This window comes from Alosa pseudoharengus, unplaced genomic scaffold, assembly GCF_046254945.1.
Source record: "Alosa pseudoharengus isolate Yale_2024_CS ecotype anadromous, Long Island Sound unplaced genomic scaffold, YU_APseudo_1.1 YU_APseudo_1.1_scf_2, whole genome shotgun sequence".
NCBI classification, from domain to species: domain Eukaryota; kingdom Metazoa; phylum Chordata; class Actinopteri; order Clupeiformes; family Clupeidae; genus Alosa; species Alosa pseudoharengus.
In genome coordinates, this window is record NW_027468663.1 from 27,102,429 (window position 1) to 27,125,887 (window position 23,459).

Genomic DNA, 23,459 nt, shown 5'->3' on the forward strand with positions numbered 1-23,459 from the left:
ATCACATGGTGGAATAGATGTCATGTACCAGGACAGACACACATCAATAGTCTCACATGCCTCCGCATGCACACACACACACACACACACACACACACACACACTTTTAAACCCACAAGGGACTGGCCTCTGGTCTCCTCCACTCCATCTTGGTGTTGGTGCTGCTGGAGTCTGGCTGGAGGGGACGCACACTGCATCAAGATCAAAGGACCCTTTTCATTTTTTCTTCACATTTTTTTTCTCCTTCTTTTGCAGACAAAAACAGTTCTGGGCAGCAACTTCATTGTTTTCTATTGCCTTTTCATCTTCAATAGACAACAATTCAGTCCTTTATTTCACATGAATATCAGGTTCAACTTCTCATACTGCAAAACATACAATATCCATTTCAGTATATAATCGCAGTAGCGTTCACTCCCTTCTAAGCCAGCTACTCAGCCTGTCCCTCGTCATGGAGACGGATGAGAATGACTCCAGCATTCTGACTCCACATGCCATAGGAACATGTGTACCATCTCTATAGTCCAACTCAGTGAACTTCCCATGAGCAGTGGCCAGAGCATGAGCATCTTAACTAATGATTAGTTTAGCTAAGCAGCAGCCCTCAAGAAGGTCCCAAGTCCCCATGCACTCGCTGAAGGTCATCACATGAAGTGAGTAGGCCTATCTGGGAGAACTAGTGCATGTGGCTAACCTATGAAAAAATGGCCTCACCTTCATTGCTAGCAGAGAGTGCCCTGCTTCTAGTCTTCACAACTCTTAGAGAGTCAGGTGCAGTGAGGACGAAAGTCAACTTCTAGGTCAAGCACAAGCTCATGTGTTTCTCTATGTGTGTGTGTGTGTGTATGTGTGTGTGTGTATATATATATATATATATATATATATATATATGGGGTATAGGGGACACAGGTAGGCCATTAGAGCGATCCATCAGCTCCAGCTCAAACACAGAGGCTACCAGGGACTGGACACTGGGCCTATGCATTTCTGAGAGTGTGCTCGTTCACTCTGTATGCTTGCTGTCTGCCCAAGTGCACATATGCATCTCCTGCATGCTCTCTCCTGCTCGACTAGTGTATGTATGCCTGCACATTAAAATAAACACATGTCTGCATGTCTCATTGCTCACTTCCAATATGACTCCATAGCTCAACCTCAGCTCTTTCCCCATACACTATTAGACTTAGTCCATATGCAGAGTCACACACCCACACTATTCAATTAACCCTGACAGAAATGCACACATCTCACTAACCAGGGGCTGGGCCAGATTACCATACCAGCCCTCCTTATTGTGAGAGGAGTGCCCTTCTGTGAGCAAACAGATGCTTCTAGAGGATAAAGAGGGAGTGTGTGAGAGAGAGTGAGCGAGAGAGAGAGTGAAAGAGTGAGAGAGAGAGTGAGAGAGAGAGAGAGAGAGCGCGCGAGAGACAGTAACAGCCACTCCAGTCTAGGGGTATTTATATAATAAGCACCTAGGAATGTAGAAAAAGCTAAAGGTAGATTAGGTAAAACAAACAGTGAGGGAGGACAAACGGGCTTATGTAAGCGAGGGGAGACAGTCTAAACATTATGAGTACACCCACTCAGTCCCAGCCCCCCAGAGGGAGAGAGAGAGGGGCGAGCACAGGGAGGCCTGCCCTGCCGTGGAGAATTATGGGCCACCCCTGAGAGCATTAGAGTCCCCGGAGCTTCATTAGCAAAGGTGACCCTTTGTAGGGGTCGTCTGAAAAGTCCCTGCGCACACAGAAAAATAATATGCCACTATCCTGTGCTTGGATTACAGCATCACCCTTTACTGAAGGGGACCTGGCCAAAGCATCCAGAGTCATGGCCTCCCTATACTGTACCGCAGGTCATCACCACTGAGACCTGAAATTCTCATTTACAAAAATAGGATAAATGATAGGGGGTGAAAATAGCTCAGCTTTTTTGCGTGAATAAGCTGTTATTAAGGAGAAAGTCGTAGACAAGAAATGTCTAAAGGACTTGGCAAAGCCTGACTGTGCCAAAATAACATGCAAAAATAATCATTATACCTGTCAATAACTTAACCATGACGAAATCAGCGTTGCTACAATTCCATATTTGATTGCTTCCATTTTGACAGTTGTTTTTTTAAATATGGATAATATATCCTTATAAATTCAGTTATCACTGTCATGAGCAAAGTTACCCCCCCCCATCCCCCCCACCCCCCTCTCTCTCTGCATTGTGAGCCCACACACAGTTTGGTACCTGTTTATTTTATTAATCTGTCTTCCCTGGAGGCTCCGAGGTGAGTGCCAACAGAAAGGAGTAGGGGAGTAGAGGAGAGAGGTGGAGAGAAGGAGAGGTGGGGAGAAGGGGAGAGAGGTGGAGAGAAGGAGTAGGGGAGTGGAGGAGAAAGGTGGAGAGAAGGGGAGTAGAGGAGAGAGGTGGAGAGAAGGAGTAGGGGAGTGGAGGAGAGAGGTGGAGAGAAGGAGAGGTGGGGAGAAGGAGTAGGGGAGTGGAGGAGAGAGGTAGAGAGAAAGAGAGGTGGGGAGAAGGAGAAGGGGAGTGGAGGAGAGAGGTGGAGAGAAGGAGTAGGGGAGTGGAGGAGAGAGGTGGAGAGAAGGAGTAGGGGAGTGGAGGAGAGAGGTGGAGAGAAGGAGTAGGGGAGTGGAGGAGAGAGGTGGAGAGAAGGAGAGGTGGAGAGGAGGTGGAGGTGGATAGGAGAGGTGGAGTGGAGGAGAGAGGTGGGGAGAAGGAGTAGGGGAGTGGAGGAGAGAGGTGGAGAGAAGGAGTAGGGGAGTGGAGGAGAGAGGTGGAGAGGAGAGGTGGAGAGGAGTAGGGGAGGAGAGAGGTGGAGAGAAGGAGAGGTGGAGTGGAGGAGAGAGGTGGAGGTGGCCTTTCACACACGCTCAGCTCACTTCCCCAGCACTCCCATGCAGCTGAGGAGGAGAAGGCCCAGTGAACAGAGACTAGACATACCTGGACAAACCCATGTGAATCTGTCCTGTCCTGCACAAGAGCTAGTGCCACAGACAGACAGCTCTTTCAGAAACATCATTTTTAAGGATGCAGTTTATTAGAAATATAATAAAGTGTTTACTGTATTCCCCCACACACACACACAAACCTAAGTATGCATGGGCGTTACAGTAGAAGTCCCAGTGCAGCTCACAGTATTCTTTTATTTATTTATTCACATCTGCCTGACACGCAAGGACAGAGTCATCAAAGTCATTCATTTTTAGGAGACCTTCAACAAAAGCAACAAATCACAGCAACTATTCTAAGCACATGTCTGAATAGTCAATTAATCAGTGCATGGGATAAGCCCTTACTATCCAAATCTATGAGATGACAGCCTTCTTTAAAAGCTCATACCTGGAAGGTTCTGATTTTGACAAGTGTGACAGTATAAGAGGGATAAAAGTTCAAAACGTTGAGCAAAGAGCACAAATCATTCTAGAAGTCGCATTTTTGGCCGTATTTTATCAGTACAACTGATAGAGTAGCGAAATTAGACACATAAAGGTTACCTTGTCTAACTGTAGTGCTCGAAGGATCGACTACTAGGAAACTGAGTTTTATTTATTTACATTTACAAAACTGCAACCTGATAAATCATACAAATACAGTACTTACAGACTCTAGACAAGGCCTGGTAACAACTCTGGAGCATAGTCCTCCTTTGGGTCAGGAATGCTAATGTTGTTTTGTGTTGAAAAAAGGACTCTTACTGTGTGAGAGCTCGGATATATTGTTTTATGTCTTACGTTTAACATGTGGTTATTGCATCCTCAAAGTCAATCGTATTTTCAGCACATCTACATATGGTATGTAGGCATTTACAAATATACTAGACCAACTGTCGTAGGTATTCCCACAATATAACCCAGATCACCTGTCTGTCTGTGGATATGAGCACGGGACAACCAAATTGGTTAGGGAAATTGAAAAACAAAAGTACTAACAGTACACAAAATATAGAAATAGAAATACCCAATAAAAATTGACACAGAAGAAAAGCTTGAAGGGTTAAAATAAACAATTACACACAAAATCCCTGACATTTTAAGTTTTAATCACATTTTCCCTGAAAGAAGAGAGTGCCCTTTGTTCCCAAACAGTGCAGCTGTTGCTCGGATACAAGGGAAAGGGCCATATTTTCAGCACCTTGTGAGCAATAGGCCAAACTATTTACACTAATCTGGCTTAGCGGCTCGCACATTGACATAAACAGACCCTGCAGCATCAAAGCAGCTTCGCTCGGGCCCCCCTCAAATCCCCCTTCCTTTCAGTGACACAGCTGAACTCCTCAACCAGGCCAAACCTTTGTGGCCTGACCCACTGGCTCTCTGGAGGGCTGAGTGGACCGATCCCTCCCCTTCACTCCGCGTGGCCTGGTTTCTCGGTTGACCTCCAGACTGAGCTTAGGCCCGCCAGGACAAACAGGAAAGACAAATCCCTAAAGTGTGAGATTAGCACAGGAGGATCACAGGGAGAGAGTGTGGCCGCCACACACCCTTCACCTGCGTGAGCTCACCAGCGCAACATGCTACACCCACCCACAAACATGGCCAACACACCGTGTGGCCTCTGGGATCTACCCAAGCCTGCACTCGTCTCAGTTTCTCAAAGGTATAAGCACTGAGCTCACGTATATTTCTACAGTAAATCATTTGAATAACAAAACATACACACATTCATTCAATTACAATTCCATCCTGTGAACCTATCATCATCATATCCATATCCATCATATTCTTCCATATGTGCAAAACTAAATTCTCCCTCTCAGGAGTTAGAATTTTCAAAGAGCCACATGTTGCTATGGTCTGAGTTCAGGGGGTGATTCACTGCAGTGATATTTCGCATTGCACTGCACTTGTTCTCTTGCCTTCTTAAGCAATGCCATTTGTACTGGTTTGTTGTTGTAGTCCTGTGGTTTCTTCCCAAATTACAAAAACAATGTCCATATCTCCATTCAGGTGAAAAAGCATTGTGGCATCTGGTCCTGTAAGCATTCCCCCTATCAAGGGCCTCAGCCTTGCCCTTCCCAGCGCTTTGAAGACTGCCTGTAGACAGTGTGTTTACCCTATGGAACAATAAACAATGAGGTTCATGTCAGGCCAGACCTCTGCACACCCACATCTGTCGCTTGGCTAACAGCACCGCTAATTTTGGTAGTATGAGAGAGTCAGAGTGGTTCATCATAGAAACTAAAGAAGTGACTCATTTGTCCTGCTGGCAGATAAGCTGCCATTACCTCCATCATTTCAAACTGAGAACTAGGCATCTATAGGTAGACCGATCTATAGGCATCTATACGTACACCAATCCAACTACGCAAGAAGACCAGTCACATATAGCCAGTGCACAGGACAGGGTGAATTTGGCTTTAAACACAACATCAGTGTGTGTACTACTACTACTACTATTACTGCTGCTGCAATCAAAGCAATTACCCCTTAGTCCAGTACAATCCACTTATGTGAGATATGAAGTAGTTATGAGAGCTACAGTGGCAAAGCTTCAAAGTATAAAACACTGGCATTCACACCTTCTTTTATGTTGTATTATGTTTCTATTATGTACAGTACCAGAAATAGATAATACCGGTAATAGTTATTTACTAGACATGTCATATAACTTGTTCATCTTTGGGTATAAGCATGGCAAGGCTAATGGATATTTGGATATGAGTATAGCAAGGCTAAGGGATCAAATGTGAAAAATTAACACATTTTCATAAACAATACCTTAAGTCTCATCTCAACTGACTTAGTTTTTTTGTTCCATTCCCCACTGTCTATATTTATTGTGGTGAGAAGGTATAATAAAGCATCAATAAAAAAGACTGCTTTTGCAATTCACATTCAAGGTATCTGTTTGAACAGTGCAGTATTAAAGGGACACCAGGCAACGTTTTTGTGTTAATTACTCATCGTGGGAAGTCGGTATATGGTTAAATGACTAAATGATTACAGGGCGAATGAAGACTTTCGCCCGCCCCTACTGCCTGTAGGAAGAATATCCCGCTTGCAAGTTCAGTGAATCGTACCCGCCGACCGAAGCAGGATCAGTTTACATCCTGCATCCACAGCACAGAGGCAGGCTAATGAAACGATTGTTGCAAACGTGTGTATAATGGCAGAGCCGGCGAAGAAGCAGCAAAAACCCTTGACGGAAGATGCAAAGAAAAGAAAAAGAGCTTCAGACCGAGCGAGTGGGAGTTTCGTAGAGAAAAAGTATCAGGCTTGCCTGGTGTCCCTTTTAATAGGAACAACTAAGATCACAACCTGAATCAGCCTCCTCAGTCAGTTCAACCAAGAATGCAGTGAGGGCTGCCTGCAGTGGAATATAGAGTCCAGCCTCCTGCAGAGTGGGAGTCACCTTCATGTTCTCTGCATACCACTTCCTCCATCATGCCTCATGGCAAGCCTGAACAGCTCTGCCAGATCTGTTTATTGTATGTGTACTTAATGGTAGAGAGGCTCACAAAAGTCACAGTGTGAGAAACTACAACCACAATCTCTAAAGTGCAAACGCACACATAGACACACAAGAGTAATGGCCAAGGCTTTGTGTTGGCTGAGCTCCAAGTGGTTTGCAACAGACGAGCATGGTGTGCATGTGAGCACCATGGCTGTGTAAGGTCTCCTGCCAGGCTGCATGTGACATGTATGGGATGGAATATAGCGGCTCAGCCAAGCACAGCCCTGTCTGAACACAGCCACTTCCCCTCACACTTCATATCACACTCACAGCAACAGGGCTGCGGCAGCAGAGCCACAGCTCAACATGGACAGAGTCAGCGCTTAACACAGGCCCTCCAACGTCTCACTGAGGAGAGCAAGCTCAAAAATGTAAGCATGAAAACGTGTGTGTGTGTGTGTGTGTGAGAGAGAGAGAGAGAGAGAGAGAGAGAGAGAGTCATAGATTAATTAGGAGAACAGATCACAAAGTCGAAGGCCAAAAGGTGGAGCTTAACCTTTGAACTCTTGACACTAATTATCAACCTATATGTGCTATAGAGGATGGGCAGATGGATTACACAACACCTGGAACTCAAGTGGATTTAGAGGGCATCATATTCACAGATAGAGGTAACAGCTTACTATGACCTTTATGTTGGCAGATGTTGTTTTTAAGTATCCTTGGAGTCCAGATTTTGGGTAACTGTATTGTATACTGTATAAATGGTATCAGAAAGTAACAATTTAAATGTACACTGCAAAAAATAAAATCTAACCAAGTGTTATTAATTTTATATTAAGATCAGAAAATCTATTTGGTATTGTTTTTAGTATGAAGAGACTTTACCTAGCGCTCTCTCGAAATATCATTTTGACTTATTTAAAAATATTTTTTTAAGAAGTCTTATCAATTCATATTTGATCAACGCACTGGCAGCCAGATTTGCTTGTTTTTAGGACAAATTTGCTTAATGCACTGGCAACAGACACATTTTATTTGATTTCAGGATGAGACGTCTTAAAATAAGTCTAAAAACTCTTCTTAAATTAAGTCAAATGATTTTATGAGAATGTAGATAAGCAGTTTTTGCAGTGTAGCATTAGAAATTATGATGAAAGAGACAAACACGTTCACTAATTTTGATCTACTGTATATTACATTTTCCTCAATGTATTAGGTAACCACTCCCATATTTCCATTTAGCTGTATACCTTAAACTGACAACAGGAGGGAATAAAGAAAGTTCTGTCTGTTTTGCCTAATTTTTCAGTGACTGACTTATCATTTTATTTGAACGATAACTGTTATTTTTACATTTATATTAATATTTATGGTATTTGACAGATGCTTTTGTCCAAAGCAACTTGAACACTACATTAGTTAAAAATAATAGTTTCAAATAAAGCCTACATTAAGCATAATAGTGATAGTCATAACAGCAATACCAATAACAATATCAAATATCAACAATGAAAATAATGAGTTTCATATTAACAAAAAACATGCAAACCATAAGAGAATAAAGAAATTCAGAGCAAGGTAAATAGATGAGTTCACTTGTTGAAAGAGTTTCAGTGGATGTAATATCTATCATAAAGGTTTGTATTTGGGGTTAATGACAAGACAAAACAAGACTTGGTTGCAGAAACTAGGTACAAAATGTTAAAGAACACTCACAGAACAACATACGCACATGCACAGGGACACCTTTGGACTACAAACGTCTTTGCTTCATGACCTTTTTCAAATTTAGTTTGTTCATGTTGAAGGATTACTAGGCCATATGGCTGTTTGGAGAAATAATGCCACACCTGTCGTTGACGTCTCATAAACACAGCCGTGTGAAAACACAAAAGTAAAAGTATACCCCCAAAATAGATCACCTGAGCACAATATGCTCTGTCCAGACTTGTGCACCCTACAAAAGGGCCAAGTCAGAACCAAAATAACCCCTGAACACCCCTCCATACCCCACTGAAACAAAATCAGGGAATTGAAATGGAGATTAAATCCATTTGGCAGACAAAATGGACAGGATGTCTCAGGTTAAAAGTCTGCGCTGCTTAAAAGAAATGTGTCCATTGAAACAGCAAAATATAAAAAAGAACACAAACTCGCACACCAATACAGGGGCAGTATCACATACCATCTGAGACCACATCCCAGCAGGGGAATAAGTGAGGCACACTTAATTGATTAAGGGGTTATGATGCAGTCACCCATCAAGCCTTGGCAGAGTGTGCCACCCATGCCCCTCTGGCCTCCGGCACTGCCATATCGTGATGACCGCTACAAACCGACTCCGCCTGCAGAGCAGTGGTCTCGTCCGGCACGCTGCATCATTCGCCAGGGCACATGTGTGGGCCATGTGCCGGCCCCGGTCTGAGCACGGCACGCTTTCCAGGAACACTCTCCCTCCCTCCTCCACCGTGCACACTCTCTCTATGTGTGCACTTTCCTCTAGCTAGCCTCCTCCACCATGCACACTCTCTCTATGTGTGCACTTTCTTCCAGCTAGTCTCCTCCACCATGCACACTCTCTCTATGTGCACTTTCCTCCAGCTAGTCTCCTCCACCATGCACACTCTCTCTATGTGTGCACATTCCTCCAGCTAGTCTCCTCCACCATGCACACTCTCTCTGTGTGCACTTTCCTCCAGCTAGTCTCCTCCACCATGCACACTCTCTCTGTGTGCACTTTCCTCCAGCTAGTCTCCTCCACCATGCACACTCTCTCTATGTGTGCACTTTCCTCCAGCTAGTCTCCTCAAGTGTCTTCCCAAACTGCTTGTAGGCTATCTCTTGTGGACTCCACTGTCCACATTCATTATGTAAATAAACCCTCCACCATCCAACAGTGATTGAAAAAAACCTTGACTCGAGAGTTTAAAACCTCACAGCCCCCTGATCATTGACATTCATAGATATATACACTAGATGTCGCCTTGACTACTGCTGTTCATTGGAACGAATGCGTCATTCGAGACGCCATCTTGCTTCAGTGATCCACTCCTCTATAATGCATTAGCGTCAATCTGGGCAAAGATCTAGCGAAAATAAAATCACCATAAATCGTCAAAATCTCAAGCAATTATCTAATTTTTTGGGTTGTTCCAACTGACAGGCATGTATTTATGGTTGAGTCTACAGAAAACTAAGCTTAAGACGATAATAAAGATACATTTTACCCGTCTAGCCCCATAGACTCCCATTCATTCTGCACTAGCTAGCGGCGGCCCCTAGAGGAACAATGAGTAAACTGCAACCAGGTTCGATACAATGAAAGCAAACAGGCTCTTCGTAGACAGGCTCTGGTTGAGGCCACATACCCCTCGTCTCGTTTACTCATGTAAGTTGTAATCTCACCAGAAGTTGCTGTAGATCTGTAGAACATTTACCTCTGCTACTACATAGGCTACGCCAGTCGTTACTTTTATAATCATGGGTCAGTGCCATGGGCAAACGAGATGTAGCTGAATTCATAAATGACAAAGCCATGAGAAAGGTGATTTTCTTACGTTTCAACAACAAAGAAGCCGATCTGCCATCATTGTGAGAAGTTCCCAAATTTGTCGCTAATCGCTAAAAAGGTTTTCTATCGCTGGGGATGGCCAAACGTCGCTAAATAGGTAACGCTGACAATACAGGAGAACTAGTTTAGCGATTCAGATCCCTGTACAAAGATGGCGGCGGTGTTGACGCATGCTGAGAAGCAGAAGGCGACATCTAGTGTATATATCTATGATTGACATTTACCAATCTGGGTTTTGTGTAATGCACAGCACTGAATCGGCGCTTCTGAGCCTAGCCTCACTCCTAGCCTCACGCTCACCTAGCCTCACTCCTAGCCTCACTCCTAGCCTCACACTCACCTAGCCTCACTCCTAGCCTCACTCTCACCTAGCCTCACTATCACCTAGTCTCACTCTCACCTAGCCTCACTCTCACCTGGCCTCACTCTCACCTAGCCTTACTCTCACCTAGCCTCACTCTCACCTAGCCTCACTCTCACCTAGACTAACTCTCACCTATTCTCACTATCACCTAGCCTCACTCTCACCTAGTCTCACTATCACCTAGTCTCACTCTCACCTAGTCTCACTATCACCTAGCCTCACTCCTAGCCTCACTCTCACCTAGAGTCTGTCTCAATTGGTGTACTTACGTGAGTACACTTTCGTGTAGTACACTATGTGCACTGTGTGCTTACTGGCGGAGTGCGCAAATTTTAACAAAATAGTATTGTCTCATATCAAACACTAACTCCGTTCACTTCACGGAAATGACGATCGCAAACATAACTTTATTGGCGTCCTCAACTCGACAGTGACATGGTCATACTGTGTCAAAACATGAACCGTTTATGTTATAACTTGCTTGTACCTCCGTAAAGTCTGTTTTCCACTGCTGCTGCTTCAGCTTTCTCACCCGCGATTTCCACGAGTTTGAAAACACTCCCTCCCCTTCCGCCATTTGGCCAAGATGGCGTCCGTTAAGGGGGCGAAAAGTTGCACACTCAGCTTTTTGACCGTTATGAGTGCACCATCCGGGAACTTGCAGTGCCCTTCGTGTCGTTGGAATTGTCAGTGTGAACACCCTCATGCACTCAAATTAGGTATTGTAAGTGCAGAAGTACGCAATTTGAGACACAGTCCTAGTCTCACTCTCACCTGGCCTCACTCTCACCTAGTCTCACTCTCACCTAGCCTCACTCTCACCTAGCCTCACTCCTAGCCTCACTCTCACCTAGCCTCACTCTCACCTAGTCTCACTCTCACCTAGCCTCACTCTGAATGCACTGATTCACTCATCTCTTCATTCCCCTTGGTCTCATGAAATCTATACTTGCTAAGAGGTATGCAAAGCATTACTTTGTCTAAGACTCTGATCACTGAACCAAATCAACTGAACTATTTCTCTGTCAAATCCTGTTTGTAACCTGCTTTGTCGGTGAATAAACCCCCAATCTTTGTGTAAATTACTTATTTATGACGTTAGTCATGCATATGCCTCTGTGAGTTTATACTAAGTCATTACCCACAACTTCACACCACCACGCCCAACTCTGTAAATCTCAGCCACCTGGGAGAGACAGATGGACAGACAGAAAATTGTGCCAGTATATGACATTCATATCTCTCAGAATTTGACCTGGGGAGCAGTTTGGTGGAGTCGTCATGGCAAGTAAAAATTAGGACACTTTCAACACTCGAAATAGAATACACATTGCAATTACCCAATAGGTATTTTTTATGTGACAAATAAGATGCATTTGAATTTTCCTTGATATTTGAATTTTTTGAATTCCTTTATTTGAATATTCCTTTTGTTCAGTGGCTACACTGATATCTATTAAACTATATTAACCATTTATTACACTATTCCCAGGCAGAGAGCAAAAGCAGTGATAGATAACACGCTGTATATCTGTACCTTTGCTATTCTTATCTTTACTGTGGATACAACAAACACAGAGACTAGGAAACTGGGGGCTGGAGGAGACGTGGGAGTGTCGCGGACCTCCTCGTTATGTAAGCAGTGAGGAGATGAGGGAAGGCGGAAGGCCGTCCACATTCAGACAGTCTCCTCTCCTCCACAGTCTCGCCGCCGGGTCCCCAGCCACATCGCCATTCCCATCACGTAGGCCTTTTAATGAATCATAACAGTGCACCTCCGCCGCTCTGCCCTCCCTGTTCAAATAAAGTAGGGCCCAACCAAACATCCTCAGTGCTCAGAATATCTCTCACATCTCCAGCCCACCAAAATGTAGGCAACTCAAAACTTTTCACCCTGCTCACAGTCTCCTGAATATTTTATTGTCTTTTGCACACAGTGTAGCTCATTGTTCAAGGAGCCTTTAAAGACTCTGCACATTAGCGTAAATACATGACATCCTCAGTGCAGCTCATAAATATTTAGGGATAAGGACAAGGTGCGGGCAAGGTAGGCAATCCCTTTATTTGGGGAAGCTGGCTCTATACTTTGTTTTTCTAGGAGAGAAAATAAAGCCTGGTGTTTAATAGAAGAACTCTAAGCTGGAGTGTGACGATGGACCTTCAGCCAAGACTCTTACATCTTCTTCCTTTGTTCAGAAAAAGGAGGGGAAAGTTAGCTCTCTTGCTAAAAACAAATCCCTCACCCATCTAACACTGTAGGGTGATTTTCTATTCTTTTTTTCTTCTTTATGTTCCTTTTAAAGCATGTTTAATTACTTTTGTGGGCTTGAGCTAGTCTCCAGTGAGACTGTAAGTTCTTCAATGGGAGACCACAGGGATTTGTTTCACTGAACAATAGATTTTCCTCTTGAACAGAGGGCTTTGTGAGCAGACTTTCTGCAGCATTGCTCAGCACTTTACCTCTTCACATGTTGCTTCATGTTGAGAAACCCCCTATGCTGATGACATAGTGTATCGGAGCAGAAGTGTGCAAGATGACCTGATTAAAGGTTTACACAGGTGAGGTGCATTAAACCACTGCTTTCTCTTCCAATAGTGCAGTAGCTGTCAGAAAGGCTTAAGACAATCTATGTATACACACTATATGTACTTAAACTGTCATGTGTCTTGCCTTCCATCCACCACATACATTACTGACGGACAAATAGTGCATGGTGTTCACCATAAATGTCAGGTTTGCCTTTTTAATGAAAGAGCAGCACTGTCAACCTGTCAATCAAGGCACTGTGGTGGTGGTGAATCATCACTGCAATTTTAAAATATATATATTTCCATGTTTCCCTGCAGATTCCCTTCTCAACAAAGGGTTTTATATGGATTCGTTGTATATAACATTACACATGTATTCATTATGGAGCGTTTTCCAACACTGATTAGAATTGTTCTTCCTTCCAGCTTATCAGGTTGTCTCCTGGAAGGCAGACATGAAACATGACTCTGTCTGCCTCAGTCATGTTTGTCATCTCTGAGTTGGAACTACATGTGTGTATGTTTTTGTGTTTTTGTGTAATTTTAGGAACTGTTTAGATGAGGCAGCTGACCGTGAGGGTGTAAAGCAATAGCTGTGAGGTACGTTTTATGGGTAGCCAGGGAATATGAATATGAAGTGTGACTTTAAAGTGATTCTCCTATCAACTGTTGATTTTTAACTATTAAAAAATATCTTACAACAGACCATGGCTGAGAATTCTAACATGATGTTCAAAACAGTGCCACTATGGGAAAAAAAGCATTACTTTATTTTCAAATAAAGGACTTCATGTAAATATACCTTTTGAAATGCAATTTCTCTAGACTTAATATGACTTAAAGGTTGTATCAGCGATGACGGGGTAATGTCACTTCTGTTGATGTTCAAACAAAACAGAGAGCTAGCTCGCTACTCCCTCCCCCTCCATCCCGTGTAATTGAAACTCTCCCGAACGCGCATCTCGTCGGTTATTAGTTGGAACACTTTATTTTGGCTTTGAGTGGTTGGCAACACTTGTTAGAAATTGTTTTTGTGTGCAGATCTCAGAGCCTAGGCTGCTTACAGAGACGCGTTTTTTTGACGGCCTGCTTATGGGGCGAACAACTAGTGGATCGTTAGGAAAGATTAGATGAATGTGATCATTTGTGTTTGGGCCTGCAATCGCTGATACAACCTTTAACTATCTCCTAATATGAGGAGCATGAAGTTCCCCTCTTATTAGAATCCCTGGGTTCTCATATCCTAGTCTGTTGTCTTTGGCAACCACAAGAACTCTTTGGGTTTTCCACTTTAACATAATGCAAAGCCACAGTGTGGCAAACCATCCTAATCACTCCCACCACCAGCCCTGGCATTAAACAGGACCAGGCCTGTATGGCTTCACAGACACTGGACTGAAATGAAGCATCTAATTGTGAAGGATCCATTCTGCCCAGGGATGAGATTTCTGTGGTGTGCTGTTGAGTTCTGGCTAGACTGGTTTGATGGTAGTGAACGGTCTGCATTAATCTCTGCAGGAGTCATGAAGCATGGCACTATTGTTTGCATTGTGCTTCACTGTGTGTGAAACAAACACTGATAGGTTATTGAGTTCTTTCAAATTTTATACAATGCAGCTGAGAGGGAAATGTAACTGGACACCAGACTGTCACCCAGTTAGAAAAAAAACTTGACATCTTGAAAAGAGTATTTGTTGACTGTTTACCATAATAACAGGTTAACAGTTATCTCTGTCTAGATCAAAGTGCCACCAGTCTACAGATATTGTGTGTGTGTGTGTGTGTGTGTGTGTGTGTGTGTGTGTGTGTGTGTGTGTGTGTGTGTGTGTGTGTGTGTGTGTGTGTGTGTGATTCATAGAAATCTCACTGATAACTCATTCCACTTTTTTCCTTCCATCTTTATCACACAAAGGCAGCACATGCACACATACATGTGCACCTTGTCATGCATTTCTGTTTTCTGCTGTACAGAGGTTAGCTTCTAATGGGTAACTGCTATTTAGTGGCACGGCAGAGGTTGCAATCTAGTCAAAATCACACTAAAACAAATCTCTCTGGCTCTCCACTTTGATAAAAGATACATTGTACAGGTTGCAACATAACCTTTCATTCAGTAGTAGACGACACATTGTCTGACTTATAAGGAAGAAAACCATCACATTTTCCCATACAAAATCTTCCTAAATAAACAGACTGTAATGACACAATGCCTATTTATTTATGAGTGGAAATGATCTGCTATAAATCTGTCAGGGGTGGAGGTGGGTGGGGGCTTATTGTTTATTGGTCTGGATGTATACTGAGCTCACTGGCTGTGATTTATCTGGCATGTGATGGCATCTGCTGTGGAGGAACAGTCATCCTTGTTGAAAGATTCTGTTAGTGGTACTGGATTGGGCTAGGAGCCTGCCACACCACGCCACACCACGTCACACTACGCCACGCCAAGGGCCAAAAATGAAGTTAAATTACAAAGCAATGTAAAGGCAAAAGCTAGGGCCTCCTGGACTAGTTCAGAGGGCTGCCAAACAGATAGATAGATAGATAGATAGATAGATAGATAGATAGATAGATAGATACTTTATTGATCCCCAGGGGGAAATTCAAGGGGGGAAATTCAAGAATGGGCTCATTTAGAATATTAATTCTAAAACTTCTTTTCTTTCAATATCTCTCTCCCTTCTACTCACTCAGGCAATGCCCGCCCATCACACACACACACACACACACACACACACACACACTTTTCTCTCCTTCCTGTATGCAAAGAGGTGCTCTTCAGCATAGGCCTCTCCTGGCTAAAGAGGGCTTTGGATCTGCAATTGGATTACAAGATGATCAGCAAACAAACTGAATAAGAGGCAAGACACAAGATCAATGTAGAACAACTTCACTACCTTGCGCCAGAGAAGAGGAGCAATGAGTGGACAAATGATGATAATGATCCTTGGACATACGCAAAAGCCTGATTCATTACTGTAACAATTCAACTGGGGTCAGAAAAGGGCTCATTTCACTCTCCACACTATGTTTTCTGTACAACTGTGGCGTAGTAGCAGTAGTTGGCCTGCACTCACTGGTACAGAATCTCATGTACACAATCTGCAACCAAATCTTATATGACATTAAAACACAAATAACTCAGTGGATAAAAAGGCTATCCAACTCTGTAACATTCCTTCAGCTCAACAAAGGGGCTATTAGATTGTTCATAACCTCAATTACAGATTATACTCAAGACATATTTCAGCACAGCAACTAATCTATTTCTAATCTCCCCAGCATTGCTTAAACAGCACGCAACTGCTGGCCTCTTATCAGATTTGAAACTCAGTCATTCAACAATTACTATAACCTATTTAAGTTTTTTTTGGGTGTGTGTCACAGAGGAAACACACATACAGTACTTAATAGAACTACAGGGGATTCAAGTTGATTGGATTATTCCAGTGTACAGTATTGCAATATTCCAGTGATACAGGGCAAAGTTTCACAAAAGTGCTGTGGTATTTGCTTTGGGATTTTCTGGGTCAGGAGGTGAGTAGACACGGCTCTGCTCATCACCTTCAGCATGACGGGGAGAAACTTTCTCATTTTATAAAAGTTGTGGAAGAACCTGAAGAACCGGTAACATCGAACCAAGTGCCTGCCGCAGAGCACTGAGTCAGTGTCAAGAAGGAGGACAGACTGCTGACAAAGCAGATGCTGACAAAAACTGACACGCTGTTATTGACACACCAATGGACTGTGGAAATGTAGTCACACTGCTGTTGTAAATTCTCCTCTTTCTTTTCCTTAAAAAGCTTCCTTTCTTACATAGCCCTCATAATATCCCAAGGGCTTTAAGAGCTTAAATGTCAGTCTCATCAGATCAATGTCATTCGCATTAAGCCCCCCAAGCACAATATAAATACTTATGTAGGCCAGTGAGGGGGCTCAGTCAATCCAATTAGCAGGGAAAAGGGAGGGGACCTGCCATGAAATGTTCAGTTGTTGTGTTCATGCTAATACATACCTGCACTGTCATGCCTCTGAAAGAGGAAGATAAGGCAGCCATTTGTGTGGGCCAGAGACATAGGGAAGTACTCCCAGTAGCATCTGTGCTGTGAAATACAGAGCATTCTGTCACAGCTGAGCCATGTAAGTGACTGCAGGTGGACAAGCTCTCTTGGCCTGCTTCTCATTAGATGTAATGGCCACAGTGCCCATGGTGGAAGCATTGCCTCTCCGCCCAGTTAAACAAACTCACATTAGTGGAAGTACGGAGGACTTAGCCATTCTGCACTTGGTGACAGCGCTAAGGACTCCTTCAGAGTTAACCTTCATGATTACTCAGAATGCTGCCAGACCTAAATCTACATAGGAACCATCTTGCTAAAATGACTTGCAAAAATCCAAAATATTAAAAAGTATTTACTATGGTTAAGCAAGTTTGATGTAGATACAACTATTGTTAACACATATAATAATAAATGACTAGCTATTGCTTATCTGCGTCTTATTCATTTCATTTCTGCGTTCATTTTACTTCTGCAAGAAATGTATTCAAGAGGTGGACTATTTGTGCATGGATGTTGTCTGGCTCATGGCATGACCTTGAAGATTAAGAGATGTATAAGATTAACATTGTCTTGCTGGCCAGCCACCAGACTAGCATAGACAGAGAGACTCCACAACCATGCTCACAGTGTTACAGCCTCAGGGCAAGCACAACAAACACACACACACACACACACACACACACACACACACACACACACACACTGCTCTACATACATTCAAACCGTCCCCCTTCAAGTCTTATTCAGGTGCTGAAGACGACAAGAGATCCAACTTGTGTATTTCTCCACTGTGTGCATTTGTATTGCAACTAATCTCATTATGGTAGATTTAATCAAGACCATGCACAGATGGGAAAGAGAAATGTCTTTGCTATGATTTGCACACATAAGGCATAGATTACTGACTATACCATTCATTTCCTCTCTAAACCTCTTATCACTGCTATAAATAGGTGCAGAGTCTGTCTCCATCGCACAGAGAAGTCAACAAGATGTAGGGGACGATTTAAGTGGTGTGGAGCGCTTTTCTGGGTTTCTGTGGAGATGATGGATAGGAGAGCCTGGCCTCAAATCTCCCATCTCCCATCCCTCTGTCTCTTCTGTGACTTGCCCTCGCTGCTCCTGCTTCCTCTCACTCACACGGCTTCTCTGAATTGTTTGTCTTCTCTTCTATTTCTCACTCCTGCCTAACTGACTTCCTGGCACACACACACACACACACACACACGCACGCACACACACACACATGGACACACACATGCACACACGCACACGCACGCACACACACACACACACACACACACACACACACATACACACACACACACACACACACACACACACACACACAGTGTTATTGAATAACCTGGCTACCACTGTAAACCTGATCTGTGTAGCATGATGCTTGAGGACAAAAGATTGACAAATTAAATGACAAGATTGAAAAGAATCTTGATCTGGGCTGAAATACTGCTCCAAGGACAATGTTTGGCACCATAATTTACCTACTGCAACCAATAGTCTGGGAACTAAAGTAAGGGTCTTTGCCAAGTCTTTGTCATAAGTTCAAGTTTTGTGTCAAATGTAATTATCAATCAGCATTTTTGCCCAATGCCGCCTTTCTTGATGCAGTATGGTACCGTGTCTGAACTCTTTGAACTTGCTCGTGGGGCCGGCCTTGTTATGTTAGGCCTACAGTATGTATCCACATATTATAAAGCACAGGTCATGTAAAACATAGTCTCTTGTAGTATCAAAAGCAAATATTATTTTGAGGTCTGCACTGTTTCCCATTCTGACTCAACAGAAAAAAATGATGACCTTGTCACAGACCGAAGACCTTATAAACTCTATATGGAATACTACTTAATAATGGTCCATTTTCTTTTCTGTATGTGCACTTAACCCCAGTCGAGTTGAATCTAGACATGCTTGTTAAAAAAAATGAACAGATCTGAGTAATACAAATCACTCCATTGTTCTCTGTGTGAACTGGCATTTGAAATGATTAGTACTGTATGTATCAGCAGCATTTTGTAAATGCATGAATGATCTTTTTTTAGTGTTCACATGTTGTGCTCTGTGCAAAGGAAGAGTAGAAGTAGTGGTGGAGTATTTCTTTCATTCTCTCTCTCTCTCTCTCTTTCTTTCTCTCTCTCTCTCTCTCTTCTTCTACTCTGGTCCGCTATAGGCTTGTGTGTACATTTCTCCATTCATAGGTTAGCCGGGCAACAAGCTCACCCTCTCTGCTCATATCTGGTTTACCACATGCGAAATCTAAGCACCCACTGGATACAGGCGGTAATAAAATGATTACAGGGTAAACACCCTGTAATAAATGCCTGTCATCCGGTCCAACATAAAGGCCAATTACTCTAATGGGGCATCCACAAGGTCAGCCCACCGGCATCGTCTGGCCACTGCTCCTTCAGGGATCTGATTCAATCTCGCCATACGGCACTGACCTGCCCGTCACACTCACTCTCCACACCTCCTATTAATCACTGCTGCCCTCTAAACACACCACACCACAGCCAGCCAGCTTTTATCTATCTATTTCTGCACCTGACTAACTGACCTTCACCTGAGGCAGGACTCCTTGCCTCTGAGCTCTTCACAGACCAACACTGGGAGGGGATTGAATGTACAAAACAACAAAGCTACAGGTGTGTTTCAGCCAGCCCCTTATGAAACACACACTCATCAAGTGCCCATCCCCCAGCCCATCAACTGCCACGTCAGCCCGCATCCCCATCAAATCCCCTGGCTGCATATCTATAGAAAACCACCAACCAACCAAACCACAGGAAACTGTGGTGAATCACTGCTTTTGTGTAACCAACAGATGTTGGCTAGATACCACGATACAAAGCAGAAGCAGCCGAGAGAAAGGGGAGAGAGAGAGGGAGCACAAACTGGACTTTGTGCCCAAAGCCAACATGAGCTCTCAGGCTGAGAGTGAAGCTACAGTGAATGGCAAACAGAGAGTGGCCGCAGATCTGACTGCAATTTACCCAAACTCCTTTTGTTCCTTTTCCCATTTCCCCAAAAGTGGATTTGTGCATCTAGTGAAAATTAGACATTGAAGCATCTGGCGAGTGAAAACTCAAGCCCAAGTCGAGTGAGAGGGAGAGTGGGCCCTAACATGCGCAGCATCTGTTGTGTCTAGAGAGCGATGCAGAGCAGAGGAGGGAAAGGAAGGCTTCCCAAGGGAGCCGTCCCATGTGATTTGAGGCTTGTCCTCATTTTTTCACACCATTTTTGTCCTGAGGGGATGATTTGCGACTGGGGCCTCAATATCTCTATACTCCCTTTCCCCTGGAGCAAAACATGACATCCAGGACACATCGGACGACTCAGCATGTTCTCTATCAGCCACTTTTTCCGTGCAGGCTTTGAAGGGCCATCCTCCTCCGGCCTGCTGAGTGACATCCTCGGAGGGATAATGTCATGATTGGTGGTTTGTTTAAGGCCGAGCCCTGGCTGGGATAAGACAGGCCGACCACAGTCATTAAAAGCATCGCCCTCAGGTGCAGCCCTGGCAGTGGACAAAAACAAGAGTTTGTCATTGGCCACAGCCTTTCCTCTCCACTGCCACTCTACGCTGGCTGGAGCAGCAAGCATCAGGCTGATGCCTATCTCCTCTCCTGCTTATCCACACTCAATTAGTGTACAGCAATCAACAAGCCCACTGACACTGGCAGTAAAATAGTCCTTTATCTGTTTCTTTCTTTCGTTTGATTTATTTCCTTGTGTTGGTCTCTTGCCCTCTCTGTTTTGCCTCAGTTGAAATGCTGCCCCTCACTTCCTGGCTCAGCTCCAAATGAATCACGTGGGAAAATCGGCATTCTCTCTCTCTCTTCTGCTTCCCTTTCCTTATCTTTTATGAAATAAGGGAAGGGAAAATGCCATCAAGGCAGTAGAGTGTGTCTGATGTGACGACAGAAGGGACTACATCATGACTTATAACCCCAGATCCAGCCCACAAATACACACAGGGGAAAGATCCAGCCAGAACTGTACTTTCAGCTCTGTGTACTTTCTGAGATGTGTGCCTTTATACTAACTTCTAACATCTTTGCGAACAATAACATATTTTCTCTCACAATGACTACTTCCATTTCAATATTTCTAAAAGTGACGTGAGACATCATTCTAGAAAGGAGCTATTCTGGAAAATATATTCAGCGAGTAACATTCATTGTTTTACAATAACACAGCTTATTTGTATGGATACTGTAACCACAGTGCCACAAGTTGGCCTGTAGTTTGACTGGTTCACCTGGTATAACAGCCCTATCCCCAGTAATCTCCCCTCTTCTGCATGTTAAACTATCTTAAAAAGACATCACAGGTTATGCCTAAAATAGGCTCACGCTAGGATATGTAGCAACATGCAAAAGGGTTGACAACCTCCACTGTGCTGCCATGTCAGTGTGCTAGCTGGGGGAGGGGGTGGAGGTCCGTTTATCATGTGAAGGCTGACTTACATGACCCAGTCTGCATACACTGAATGAGGCTGGGTGGGCGTAGCAACAGAGTGTCAGGTTAGCGTTGCATGGGAGAGTGGCGTCGCCTACAATAAGCATATCAGGGTGGGAGTATTAAACCCTTGTCTCTGCACCCACATTCAGGCTGGTACCACACACAAGGACAAGCACACACACACACACACACACACACACATGTGCCTGAGTGCTCATCCATCTGTCTAATTGTTTGTTCTGCTGTCCTATCATCATACATATCTGTCTGGAACCAGTTTGACCAACTCATCAGTGTCAGTCGGGTCTAGTTTGTGAGATACACACGCAATACTTGGAACGCTGACAGAGCCACCTGAACTTTGAGCCCTGACACAGATTCCAGAAATATGGCAGCATATGCTGCTGGAATCTGAGCGTGTCGGTATGAAGGAAGAACGCGGAGCACGTCATCCGCCTCAACAACTGTGAAACAAACGCCTCGGCTGCGAAATGTTTCTCTGCACATGGGCCGCTGCGATAAGAAATACAGAGAAATGGAATTGTGCGCTGAAATAAAAGGGGAGAGGGGGCGCAAAATGTAGCAAGCAACTGTAACATCAATTAACCGTGCTAATGGGAAAAGTAGGATATGGTTCATTGCCATGGAAACAGTGCTTTCCAACCTTCAGTCAGAATGGCCCATTGAACATTAAAGTGCATGCGACCCAACAGTTAGCCTAGTGGTCCGCTGCCGAGCCCCACACGGAAATGGGTCAAAGCACCCATTCAGAACCCACAGGGACAACCTGCTTCACAACAGGCCAGCCTTGCGTCAAAGTGGAATGCACTATTTGGAGTTTTGTACTTTCTGGAGGGGCTGTATTTGTTAATTGAGTGTTAACAGCCAAGTGGGAATTCATACCTGACCTCTAATGCAGCAAGGCCTGTTGGAGCAGTTTGGCATGTGAAGAATTTATACTTGCTGTAAAAATTCTAAATTATCACTCCAGATGCGAGCCTAAGTTGGGCCTGGAGCAAGGATTAAATGCTCATTTGTATCGCTTGGATTTATGCTGCAATGGTTATTATGTGTAACACATCCTCTATCTTGAAGCATAATAATTTTACTGGGCAAACCCTTTGCAAAGCCATAGTGTTAAGTTTCCTTGCACCAATTTAAGTGCTACATTTGACATCGTCAAGTTTTTGCAGCCTGTTGACATTCCTAGCTGAAAGGCATCCATATTTCATATTTTAATATGGAATAATTAAAAATTCATAATTATTACAAGAATGCATTGCGACATCTGCAAACTTTATATTTAAAAAAACCCCACTGGATCTGCTACTGTCGTGTGACTAGTGGGGTCTCACTCACATGAGTGTGAATAGGCAACGATTTTTTCTACTTTGAGTGACCAAATCCTATGGCGAATACATTCATTCTAAAATATTTGATTATGAAACAATTAATCAAATGTTAAGCTTATTAGCAGCATATAACACAAATGTTTACTTTAAGCGACTTTACTAGATGTGACTTTACTAGATGTGAATAGTGCTGCAATGATCCCAAATGATTGCTGAGCCCCATTCAGGTCAGGCTCTGGCCAGAGTCTGAAGGCAATTAGCCATATCAATGGTGTAAACAGGTATTGACACAGGTTAGAAAAGCACTGCACATTTGAACATCTAGGTCAAGGGCTCACCACACCACTATCAAAGCCCTTTCTGTTCCGCTTACATCTAGGAATCTCAACATTTTGCTTTTATGTCAGATTTGTAGATACATTGTAATACACAAATAAACATACAGAAATAAAGTACACCGTTCTCTCTACCGCTATATTTCTCTATCTCTCTCTCTCTCTTTCTTCCTCTGAGGCAGCACAATCGTTGCTATGCAACAACCCGTAACTAAAACTGACAACATGTGGTAGTAGGATTGAGCAATAAAATACCTTTTTAGCCAATCAGAGATTTGGAGTTACTGTGTGCATTCTACTGATTCCTTGTCTTTTCTTACAATCCTTTTACATGACACTTTCCATTTGATTTCA

The 23,459-nt window shown here is 43.5% G+C and overlaps 1 protein-coding gene across 1 annotated transcript in view; it reads right to left on the reverse strand.

The window, feature by feature from the left end:
* nr3c2 (nuclear receptor subfamily 3, group C, member 2) overlaps positions 1-23,459 on the reverse strand; it is a 70,683-nt gene that overhangs the window by 37,517 nt on the left and 9,707 nt on the right. The window lies entirely within an intron of this gene.